The sequence below is a fragment of the Gopherus flavomarginatus genome, chromosome 7 (assembly GCF_025201925.1).
Source record: "Gopherus flavomarginatus isolate rGopFla2 chromosome 7, rGopFla2.mat.asm, whole genome shotgun sequence".
Classification (NCBI taxonomy): domain Eukaryota; kingdom Metazoa; phylum Chordata; order Testudines; family Testudinidae; genus Gopherus; species Gopherus flavomarginatus.
In genome coordinates, this window is record NC_066623.1 from 48,656,374 (window position 1) to 48,668,004 (window position 11,631).

Genomic DNA, 11,631 nt, shown 5'->3' on the forward strand with positions numbered 1-11,631 from the left:
CACTCGGTAGGGTGGGGTTCTGATTGGGTGAGCATTACCTGTATCAATGGAGTGGTATGCCCGTTCAGTCCGTCCTGGGGTGGCTGAGAACAATGGGGCGAAGCTAGTGCACAGCTCCTTGATTTGTTGCCGCTGCAGACGTTCCAGGGTGGTTGAGAGGTTCACCTCTTCCACGCCACCGTCTTTTTTCCCGTCGTAGTAGACACCGTCAGGCCACTCAGCATCATCTCCCTGGACTGTAAACTGACAAACCTGTAAGTCTCTGGAATAGAAAGGCTTGAGAGAATTAACATGGTACACTTTAGGCTTTAGTGAGGAATTGGGAAATGCTATGAGGTAGTTTACAGCTCCCAGGCGCTCTTGGACCGTGAATGGCCCTTCCCATGATGCTTCCATCTTATGGGCCTGTTGCGCCTTCAAGACCATAACCTGGTCTCCTACCTTGAAGGAACGTTCTCTGGCATGTCTGTCATACCAGGCCTTTTGCTCTTCCTGAGCATCCTTTAGATTCTCTCTAGCAAGGCCTAAAGAGTGTCGGAGGGTGCTTTGTAGGTTGCTTACAAAGTCCAGAATGTTAGTTCCTGGAGGCTTCCTTCTGTGGGCCAACTCTTCTTCTGCTTGTTTCCTTCGGTAGGCTACCTCTTCTTCTTCTAGTTTTCTTTTGTGTGCTGCCTCTTGGGCTGCCTGTTCTCTTTGGAAGGCTGCCAGTTTGATGCTTTCTTCCTTTTCTTTCATCTCCATCTCTTTTTGTTTTATTTCCAGTTGTTGCCTGTGTTCAGCTTCTTTGATATGTTCTTCGGCCTCAATTTTTGCCTTAGAAGTCATGGTTCCTGTTTTCTTGTGTTGGGGTGCCCTCCGGTGTTTATCTTCTGAATTGCAGGTTCTGTTGCCTCCTGAAGTCTGCCTAGCAACAGTGCCTTTAGCTAATCTTCAATGTTAAGTAAACCTGAAAAACCACTTTATTTGCATGCCTATAGTGCTGGAACTTGCCTCCTAATGGGAGGGCTATTGCATGACAAAAGACCCTTAACAGTCTGGTAATGGCTTCTTGCTTAACATGCAAGCCACAAACTGCCAGAGAGAGCAGAAAAAAAAATTCTCTCTGGTTCCCTTTTAAAACCAACTGTTTCTCTCTGCTAAAAAGCCCTTAGCAGAGAAAAGAAAAATATAATATTCCTACTGGCTTCTGGATTCTGTCTAGATCCCACCCGCTGCTACACCATATCATAACCTTAGTCCCAGATTTGGACCTTAGCGTCCAAAATATGGGGGTTAGCATGAAAAACCTCCAAGCTTAGTTACCAGCTTGGACCTGGTACCTGCTGCCACCACCCAAAAAATTAGAGTGTTTTGGGGCACTCTGGTCCCCCTGAAAAACCTTCCCTGGGACCCCAAGACCCAAATCCCTTGAGTCTCACAACAAAGGGAAATAATCCTTTTTCCCTTCCCCCCTCCAGGTGCTCCTGAAGAGATACACAGACACAAGCTCTGTGAAACTACACAGAGAGACTCCCCCTCTCTGTTCCCAATCCTGGAAACAAAAAGTACTTCCCTATTCCCCCAGAGGGAATGCAAAATCAGGCTAGCAATCCAACACACAGATCTCCCCTTGATTTCTTCCTCCCACCAATTCCCTGGTGAGTACAGACTCAATTTCCCTGAAGTAAAGAAAAACTTCAACAGGTCTTAAAAGAAAGCTTTATATAAAAAGAAAGAAAAATACATACAAATGTGCTCTCTGTATTAAGATGATACAACACAGGGTCAATTGCTTAAAAGAATATTGAATAAACAGCCTTATTCAAAAAGAATACAAATCAAAGCACTCCAGCACTTATATTCATGCAAATATCAAAGAAAAGAAACCATATAACTTACTAGCTGATCTCTTTGTCCTTACACTTAGAAACAGAAGACTAGAAAGTAGAAACTACTTCTCCAAAGCTCAGAGAAAGCAGGCAGGCAGACAAAAGACTCAGACACACAATTCCCTCCACCCAAAGTTGAAAAAATCCGGTTTCCTGATTGGTCCTCTGGTCAGGTGCTTCAGGTGAAAGAGACATTAACCCTTAGCTATCTGTTTATGACAGCTACTGCACTAGAACATACATGGGGAATGTCCCAGGACAGCCCATGTTCACCCTCTATGTGAATGTGGTCATGACAGGGTGGACCAGGCCTTCGTGGCCCTTGGCTAGAGGCCTGGCTGCTCTTCTGTACCCCACAGGGGCAGCTCCAGGCACCAGCACGCCAAGTGTGTTCCTGGAGCGGCAAGCCATGGGGGACGCTCTGCCAGTCGCTGTGAGGACAGCAGGCAGGTTGCCTTTGGCAGCTTGCCTGTGGAGGGTCTGATGGTCCCACGGCTTCGGCGGATCTCCTGCAGGCATGCCGCTGAATCTGCGGAACCAGGGACTCCCCACAGACAAGCCGTCAAAGGCAGCTTGCCTGCCGTGCTTGGGGTGGCAAAATACCTAGAGCAGCCCCTGGTACCCCACCCCCAGAAACAGTTATCTGTGAAGACAAGAGCAGCCATTTTGGAAACCAGTGAGATCTGGTCCTCCCACAGCCAGATAGGCCGGTGACCAGCAACAGCCAATCAAGGCCCAGCAGGCCAAAATGAAAGGCACTGCCTGCTGTCAGTAAGTCAGTTCCTAGCGGGAGCCAGAGGAGCGATGCTTTCTAGGCTGAAGCCAGAGGATCTGGGCTGGGCCAGGGCCTATTGATGATCAAGAAGGAACCCTGCTGATTCAATCTGGAGAGGGAACTTACCCCAGAAAGGGCAAAAAGCTATCGAAGACAAGGAACTGTTTCTACCTTCTGAGTTTGTTTTACTCCTGACAGGGTTTTGGACTGTGTGACGTGGCCGGAGGGCTGAGTCACAAAAGACCACAGAAGCAGGCTGATGGTCTTCAGAGAGTGCTGGTAGCCGAAGAAAAAGGCCGCTCTGTGATCAGATGACAAGGTTGAGTGCAAAAGGTGGGGGCAAGCATAGTAAATAAATCAAGAGCTATTAGAAAGGAAAGCCCTCTCCCGGGAACTCAAAGCATCCGAGTAAAGCACTGTTTGTTACAAGTCTAGGGTAGTACCTAAACACTGGCCAATTTAGGGGCAGATTATCTGTTGTGTTCCTCCATTTGGCCCCTCTCCACCCTCTGTGCTGGGGGCTGGAGCAAAGGATAGTGCAGGAGACTGCTGTGCCACTATATGCCTGCTGGAGACTCCATTATGTCAAGGTTATCTGTAGCAAGGGAGGTAGGGCTGGATTCCTGCTGTGCAAAGGGACTGGAGCAGGCTGGAGAACCTTTCATTTAATCTAAGATATTTATGTACAGTTATCTGTTACATTAGCCTTTTTCATGGCTGCATCACACTGGCAGCTCATAGTCAACCTGTGAATGACCAAAACACTCAGGTCTTTCTCCTCCTCTGTCACTTCTAACTGATAAGTCCCCAGTTTATAGCAAAAATTCTTGTTGTTAATCCCTAAGTGCATGACCTTGCACTATTAAGTTTCATCCCATTTCTATTATTTCAGTTTTCAAGGTCATCCAAATCTTCTTGTTTGATATGCCAGTTCTCCTCCATATTGGCTATATCTTCCAACTTTTGCACATTTTTTTAGTACACTCCCACTTTTTGTGCCAAGGTCATTAATGAAAATGTTAAATAAGATTGGTCCCAAGACAAATCCCTAAGGAACTCCACTAGTAACCTCCCTCCAGCCTGAGAATTTGCCTTTCAGTATGACTTGTGGTAGTCTCCCCTTTAACCAGTTCCTTATCCACTTCTCAATTCTCTTATTAATCCTCATCTTTTTCAATTTAATTAATAATTTCCCTTGTGGAACTGTATTAAATGTCTCACTGAAATACAGGTGGATTAGATCTACAGCATTTCCTTTGTCTAAAAAAATCAGTTATCTTCTCAAAGAAAGAGATCAGGTTGGTCTGGCACAAGCTACTTTCTGTAAAACAATGTTATAGTTTATCCCAATTACTGTTTACCTCTAAGTCATTAACTACTTTCTCTTCCAAAATTTGTTCTAAGATCTTGCATACAATTGAGGTCAAACTAATGGGCCTGTAATTTCCTGGATCCCTTTTTTCCTCTCTATCTTAAACATAGGTACTATATTAGCAATTCTCCAGTCCTAGGGTATGAACCCCAAGTTTACAGATTCATTAAAAATCCTTGCTATTGGGTTTGCAATTTCATGTGCCAGTTTCTTTAATATTCTTGAATGAAGATTATCCAGCCCCCCTAATTTGGTCCCATTAAGCTGTTTTGGTCTGACTTCCACCTTGAATGTGGTAATTTCTACCTCCATATCCTCATTGCCATTAACCACCTTGCCACTGCCCATACACTCCTCACTATCCATATTAAAAACTGAAGACATCACCTTACTTCTGGCTGCAGGTCTAAGATAGCTACTCAATACTGATAGCAGCAGCCAGCCCCTTTTTCAGACAGCAAACAGCTCTTCAAGGCTTTGGAGAGGTTTCTTGCATCTTCCTCTGAAGCAACTGGAACTGGTCTGAGCTAGAATACTGGGATTAGATGGACCTGGAGTTTGAGGACCAGTTCCTATGAAGAGACAGGAACAGCAAACAAAAGACCAACTTTGATATGGAATATGCATGATTGTGTAGTACACAGATTTTACCAGCCTGACAAATAATGAACAGAATCTGGAAATCTCTAAAATTACCTCAGATAGCTTTTCTGTGCAGAAGAGTGTCATGAGTTTGTGGTCCAGTAGCTCGTGTTCTCCCAGGGCTAGATACAATAGCTTTCTACCATTGACATGTTGGTGGGAGGGTTCATTGTTATCTCTTGGTACACAGTTCCCAGGTCTAGCTAGAATGGGACACTTCATATGGGACCTGAAACGTGTCACTTATTGAGGACTGAATACTCCCCATTCTATACAGTGCACCTCAGACCAGTGCAGTATTGGGGAAGAAACTATACATTTGTGGGAGGTCTGAATAAATTATAGCCCAAGTAAGGAAGGGAGCAGATTAGAGAAATGTCTTGCAGTGTCATCTGCAGAGCAGCTGGAATGCAGACTATAATCATGGCAAATAAATGCCACGAGAACAAGGCTATTCTGAAAAATCTTAAATCCCAGTACCATATACTCTGTCCATGTGTTGCCTTTCCCCCCATATTTGCTTTGTATTATGAACATTTCCCTACCATTTCATTTATATTCCTGTTTTCCTTGGTTTGCTTCTCCTGGATTTCATTTTTGCACTCTTTCTGGGGAATTTAGGGATAATATTCTCCAGAGGGTTGCATTACATTTTTTCTGTACAGTTGCTTTTCTTTTGGTATATATCTTCCTAATTCTTTGCATTTTTGTGACATTCTTTCTCATTATTTGTTCTGCTGAAATTGTCCTTCTGGTGTGGGTTTTGCTACCCATAAGTGAGCATTAAGGAAAATGTATGACTCAATTATATTCTTCAGAGATGGAATAAGTGCTCTTGTGTGTGCATCCCTGTAAACAAATGATTGCCTGGGAACCATGAAAGTGTCTCAGAAAATACACTGCTTGCATGTTTCAGATGATGTATTTTGCATAGTATATTTGTGAAGTGAGGGGAAAATTCAGTGGGGGACACTGTACTAAATGAATGTATCAAAATGCTGCTAGGGGGTGCTGTGCTGGAGGTCCAGGCTCTCCAGTGTGAGTTCATAAAGCTCACTGGGATCTTCAAAGCTGAAAGGTGCTACATAAATGTTATAGTTTTCTTAAAATAAGGGTTTACTTAAAAAAGTTAATGAGCACAAGTGCAGTAACAATAGGCAACTGCAAATAATAAAAATCACTCTGAAAATACTGGAAGGATAAAGAATACCATGTGTGTCAGCAAAAGATACTTGCCTTGTCTATATTGTTAATGTCAGTGATGTAATGCACTGCTGTATGGATTCAGGTAAATGGGATAAGGAAGAGGAGTGATGAGAGTGAGTGGAAGTAAAGAGGGAGTGTGATGGGGCGTCTGCCCCACACTAGCTCATAAAGGGTTAATAGAACTCTAGGGAGGCTGCGCAACAGGCAGCCAATCAGAGAGGACCCTAGGGAGGCTGTACAGGAGTCAGCCAATTGGAGAGGACTATAAGGAGCAGCCAATCAGGGCCGGGCAGGCCCATATGAAAAATGCGGCAGGGCAAAGCAGGTCAGTCACTTCCTGGACCTTGGGGAGGGAGGAGGACTGTCTGCCTTGCAAGCAAATGCAGCTAGCACCTTGGACAGAGCAGTGCTGGACAGGATCAGGAGTGCAAGAGTGAGCTCCCAGCTGACTGCTGGCATGCTGGGGCCCTAAGACAAGAGTGGAGAAGGTGCTGGGGCTGCGGGGAAGTGGCCCAGGGGTGCAGGCTGCGGGGTTAGAGGGGACGCAGCACGCGACTGCCTTCTACAGGGTTCCTAGACTGGGATCTGAAGTAGAGGATGGGCCAAGGTCCCCCCCAACCCCCACTTGCCACTGAGGAAGTGAATGGACAGTGGACTGTGGTTCCCCTGGAATGGGGGAGAACAGAGAGTGACACAGCCTGGAGTACTAAGTCCTGAAGAGAGAACTCCCTTCCTGGAGCAGAATTGACAGTGGTGAGACATCACCAGATGAGGGTGCATGGGCAGACTAAGCTAAATCCCAGGACAGACAGCAGGAGGTGCCACAGCAGTGGGTCGAACCCCATCACAGGGAGAGATTGGAGATGAGAGGAAAGTGGATAAGTAGGGTTGTCTGAGAGAGAGGAGATGTGGCATGCTTTGGTAGATGAGGCAGATGGGCTGTTTCATCCTATCGTGTACACACCCCTAGTGAAATTCTTTGACCCTCACTAGGTGAGGGTCTCTGGCCTGTGTTATGGGGTTCAGACTGGGTCAGTGTTGCTAAGCTGGTAAGTTGGGGAGAACTACACAGAGGTTTTGGGGGGCACGGGGCAAAATCTGAAATGGAACTCCTTCGCCTCCCCTCCCCTCCCCAATTCCCACTGAGGGGAGACTCTGTGGGAGGAGAAGGTCTGGAAACGAGCCTGCCCTGCTCTCACCCTGCAAGTGGTGGCTCCTGTCCAGTAGGGTTGGGCCGAGCGACTTGGTGCATGGGATCACAGCTCCGCTCACGTTTGGCCCAGATACATCTCCATCGTGAGGGAGGAAAATCTGGGCCAAACCTGAGTACCAGGTAGCGATGATGCTTACTCAGATTTGAGGGCCGTCTCAAATGGGGTGCCTGGGCAAACTGCCCATTTTGCCCTCCTTCTGGGTGGCCCTGAGGTCATTACACCTGGGAGGGGTCTCACAAAAGGCAATTGGGGGTCACATATACACTCTTACAGAATCATAGAATATCAGAATCGGAAGGGACCTCAGGAGGTCATCTAGTCCAACTCCCTGCTCAAAGCAGGACCAATTCCCAACTAAATCATCCCAGGCAGGGCTTTGTTAAGCCTGACCTTAAAAACCTCTAAGGAAGGAGATTCTACCACCTCCCTAGGTAACCCATTCCAGTGCTTCACCATCCTCCTAGTGAAAAAGTTGTTCCTAATATCCAACCTAACCTCCCCCACTACAACTTGAGACCATTACTCCTTGTTCCGTCATCTGGTACCACTGAGAACAGTCTAGAAATATCGACATGAGAAGATGACTTCTAAGAATGGAAAGTTCTTTAATGGAAAGCAGACAAAGGCAGAACAGCTCAGCTGCAAAATGCTCAGGGAGATTAGAGAGGCTATAAAACAAATAAATAAAAATCTCAATAATAATGGGGGATTTTAAATATCCCCATATTTATTGTTTACATGTCAGCTCAGGACGAGATGCAGAGATGAAGTTTCTTAACACCTTAAATTGTCAGTGATTCCTTGATGTCAAAGATGATCTCTTTCATAGATTTTATTTCTCATAGGTCCTTTGGTGACTAAGGAGTCCGATTCTTGAGGCACAGGCTCATTGACAGATGTCTCAGGTGGTGTTGGAAGACAGGGTTGGCCCGCGACTGCTGCGTGACAGTTGTCTTTCCTTTCTGTTCTGGCATTTTTCTGCAACCAGAGCAAGGCAGTTTTCCCCAAAAGTGGACATTGCCTCTCTGACAAGTCTTTGCCAGTTATCCCTATCCCGGGCTGCTGTCTCCCAGTGTGTGGTGTCAATGCCACATCTTTTGATGTTTATCTTGAAGATGTATTTAAAGCATTTCTTTTGGCCTCCCCATTTCCTTTCTTCTTTGGTGGGTTAGGCATACAGCTGTTGTTCTGGTAAGCATGCATCAGGCATGTGCACACAGTGCCCTCTCCACCTCAGCTGGTGCAAAATAATCAGCGCCTTAACATGGAAAATGTTGGCCTCTGTGAGGTCACTGACATTAGTGCAATGATCCTACCAGTTTATGTTGAGGATCTTCCAGAGAAAGTGCTGGTGCTGGCCTTCCAGGTTTTTCAGATGTTTTCTATATGTCTCCCAAGTCTCACAACTGTAGAGGAGAGTTGGGTTTACCACTGCTTTATAAACTAAAAGTTTAGTGTGTGTTCTGATGTTGTGATTGTTGAACACCCAGTGAGAGAGTCTGCCAAAGGGCAAAGCTGATAGAACGAATTCTGTGCTAAATTGCAATGTCTGTGTCTGCCCTTTGTGAGAGATGGCTGCCAAGATTCTACATTTTCCATTTCTTCTTTGTCAAAATAGATCTTCCTTGCTGAGTTATATGATTGACTGGGGACCTGCCGGTGGAGAACTTTTATTTTGCTGATGTTCCGAGTTAGCCCTAGGCTTTTGTAAGCTTTAGAGAAGCAATTAAGGGCTGTTTGTAGATCCTTGTGATGAGGCAGAGCAGCCCCGCACTGGTACAGCAGGGGTTAACCGTTCCTTCCTAGCAGAGGAAGCCATGCCCCAGAAGCTCTGCTGGGCATGCTCCAACTGGAGAACAGAAATAAAAGCCTGCAGATCAGGTCAGACTGGGCTGACCACTGGAGAACAAGGATGCACGCTGCCAGCTCCGGAAAAGGGAGAGCTGGTGCGCCAGGATCCAGGAGTCAGCCAAGCCGAGGCACTACCTGAGACCCCGACAGATGACGTCACAGGGGAGATACAGACTGCAGGATCCCCTGCCCCAGATAAACTGGTATTCACAGTAGGAAGTGACCCAGGGGAACTTTAGAGACAAATAGCATTAGAGCTGTGATGACGCTTGGTGTGTTGCGGGCAGATCCCCACCGAGCGAGGGGCAAGGAGAGTTTGCCACTAACAGGGCCCTGGGTCGGGGCTCGGTGGAGAAGGCGGGCCCGTGTCCCCCTACCCCCTCACTCCTGAACTGTGAGGGATCTTGGATAGACTCTGGCTGCTAGGCCGCGTGACCACACTCGGAGCGGGGTGTACATGGACTCTGGCCACTAGGCTGTGCTATCCCCCTCGTAAGGTGGTTTATATGGACTCTGGCCACTAGGCCACTTGACCCCACTCGTAGGGGGGGTGTATATGGGCTCTGGCTGCTAGGCCGGGCTACCCCTCTTATAAGGGGGGGTTATATGGACTCCAGCTGCTAGGCCACACTACTGCACCTGACAGGGGTGACAGTGGAGAGGAAGGCCAAGAGCCCATCACTGACTGTCCACAGAGAGGCGTACATAGTGACTTGAGAGTGGTGAGATGTCAGCACCCCATCCTTCCCTGTCACAAAGGGGCACTGTGGTGCCCAACCCGCCACAATCCTCCTTTGCGCGTGCAACTACAGCACAATCATCTGTGTACTGGAGTTCGGTTATTGTTGCCAGTATTACTTTAGTTTGGACACAGAGACAGGAAAGGTTCAAGAGGTGGCCGTCAATCCAATATTGGATGCCAATGTCCTGTGGTAGACAGTCTTGGGTTAAGGTTTTCATAGCTGCTGAGAAAAGAGAGAGTGCCAGCACAGAACCTTGTTTTACTCCAGTTCAGATGACAAAGAACTCAACGGTAGAGCCATTGCACAGGATGGAGGCAGTCATCTGGTCATGGAGGACAATGGTGATAAATTTGCTTGGCCAGATTTGACATGATTTTCCATACAGCCTCATGGTTGACAGAGTTGAAGGCTTTGGTCAGATTTATAAAGGCCATATACAGCTCCTGGTGGTGTTCTTGACATTTTTCCTGGATCTTCCTGGATGCAAAAATCATGTTGGTTGTGCCTCATGATGGTTTGAAGCCACACTGGGACTCTGACAGTACTTCATCTGCAAGAGAGAGCAGGCGATTCAGTAAGATTCTAAAAAGGATCTCCCTAGCAATGAAGAGGAGGGCAATGCCTTGATAGTTGCACAGTTGGCCCTGTCTCCCTTTTTGAAAATGGTGATGATGTTAGCATTATATAAGTCATCAGGGATTTCTTTGGTGCACCAGATTTTGAGGAGCAGCAAGTGAAGCTTGTTAGTCAGTGCTTCTCCCCCCACTCGCAGTACTTCAGCTGATATGCCATCAGGGCCTGCAGCTTTATTGTTTGTCATTTGTTTAACTGCTTTGAAGACCTCCTCAGGTGTTGGTGGGTTGGCAAACATTTCCCAGACTGGGTGCTGAGGGATGGAGTTGATGGTGTCATCAGTCACAGTCAATTTTTGATCTAGAAGCTTTTGGTAGTGTTCCTTTCAGTGCTCTTTGATGGATTTGTTATCTTTAAGAAAGGTACTACCACTTTTGGATCTCAGAGGTGTGAGACCACATGAACTTGGTCCGTACAGGATCTTTGTCTCACAAAAGAAGTTCCACATATGTCTGTCCGCGAATGTTTGGATTTCTTTTGTTTTGTCCTCCCACCATTTGTTTTTGATTTCTTGCATCCTCCTTTGAACTTCAGCTTTGAGCTGATGGAAAGAACTCTGCTTCTGACTGGATAGTGGTTGGTTTTGGCAATCGCAGAAAGCTTTTCTCTTCACATTCAAAAGAGCTGTGATCTCAATGTTGTTGTTGTCCAACTAGTCCTGATGGTGGTGGGTAGCAAGTCCAATGGATTCCTTGCAAACCTCATGGATGGTCTGTTTTAGGGCTTCCCAGTCTTCTTTGACACTTGTGTTGTCATTTCCAGTGTTCTTATGGCCAGTTTTTCACTGAAGAGTATTTGGAAGTTCTCTTGGTGCACTGACGATTGAAGTCTTTGGATGTTGTATTGCTGTCTGTGTGATTTGGATTGCTTTCTATGTTTTGCTGAAATACTGATGAACATGACTGACCTCTCTAGCGGTGGTCTGTCCAGCAATCATCGGCTCCTCTTATGACATGGGTGACTTGGATACCTCTTAGATCCTGTTTTCTTACAACAACATAGTCTAGGAGGTGCCACTGTTTTGAGCAGGGGTTGCTAAGTTGTTTTGTACTTGATGTTTTGTCTGAAGATTGTGTTTGTGATCACAAGGTTGTGCTCTGCATATTTGCTGAGTAGAAGAATGCCATTGGAATTGGTATTGCCCCCTCCTTCCTTCCCAATAGTGCTACTCCATACGTTAGAATCTCGGCCAACTTTTGTGTTAAAACCCCCTAAGGAGGATTATCTTATTTGTTTTGGGAATGGATGACACCATTTTATCAAGGTCAGTGTAGAAGGATTCTTTCTCATAGACTTTAAGGTCAGAAGGGACCATTATGATCTTCTA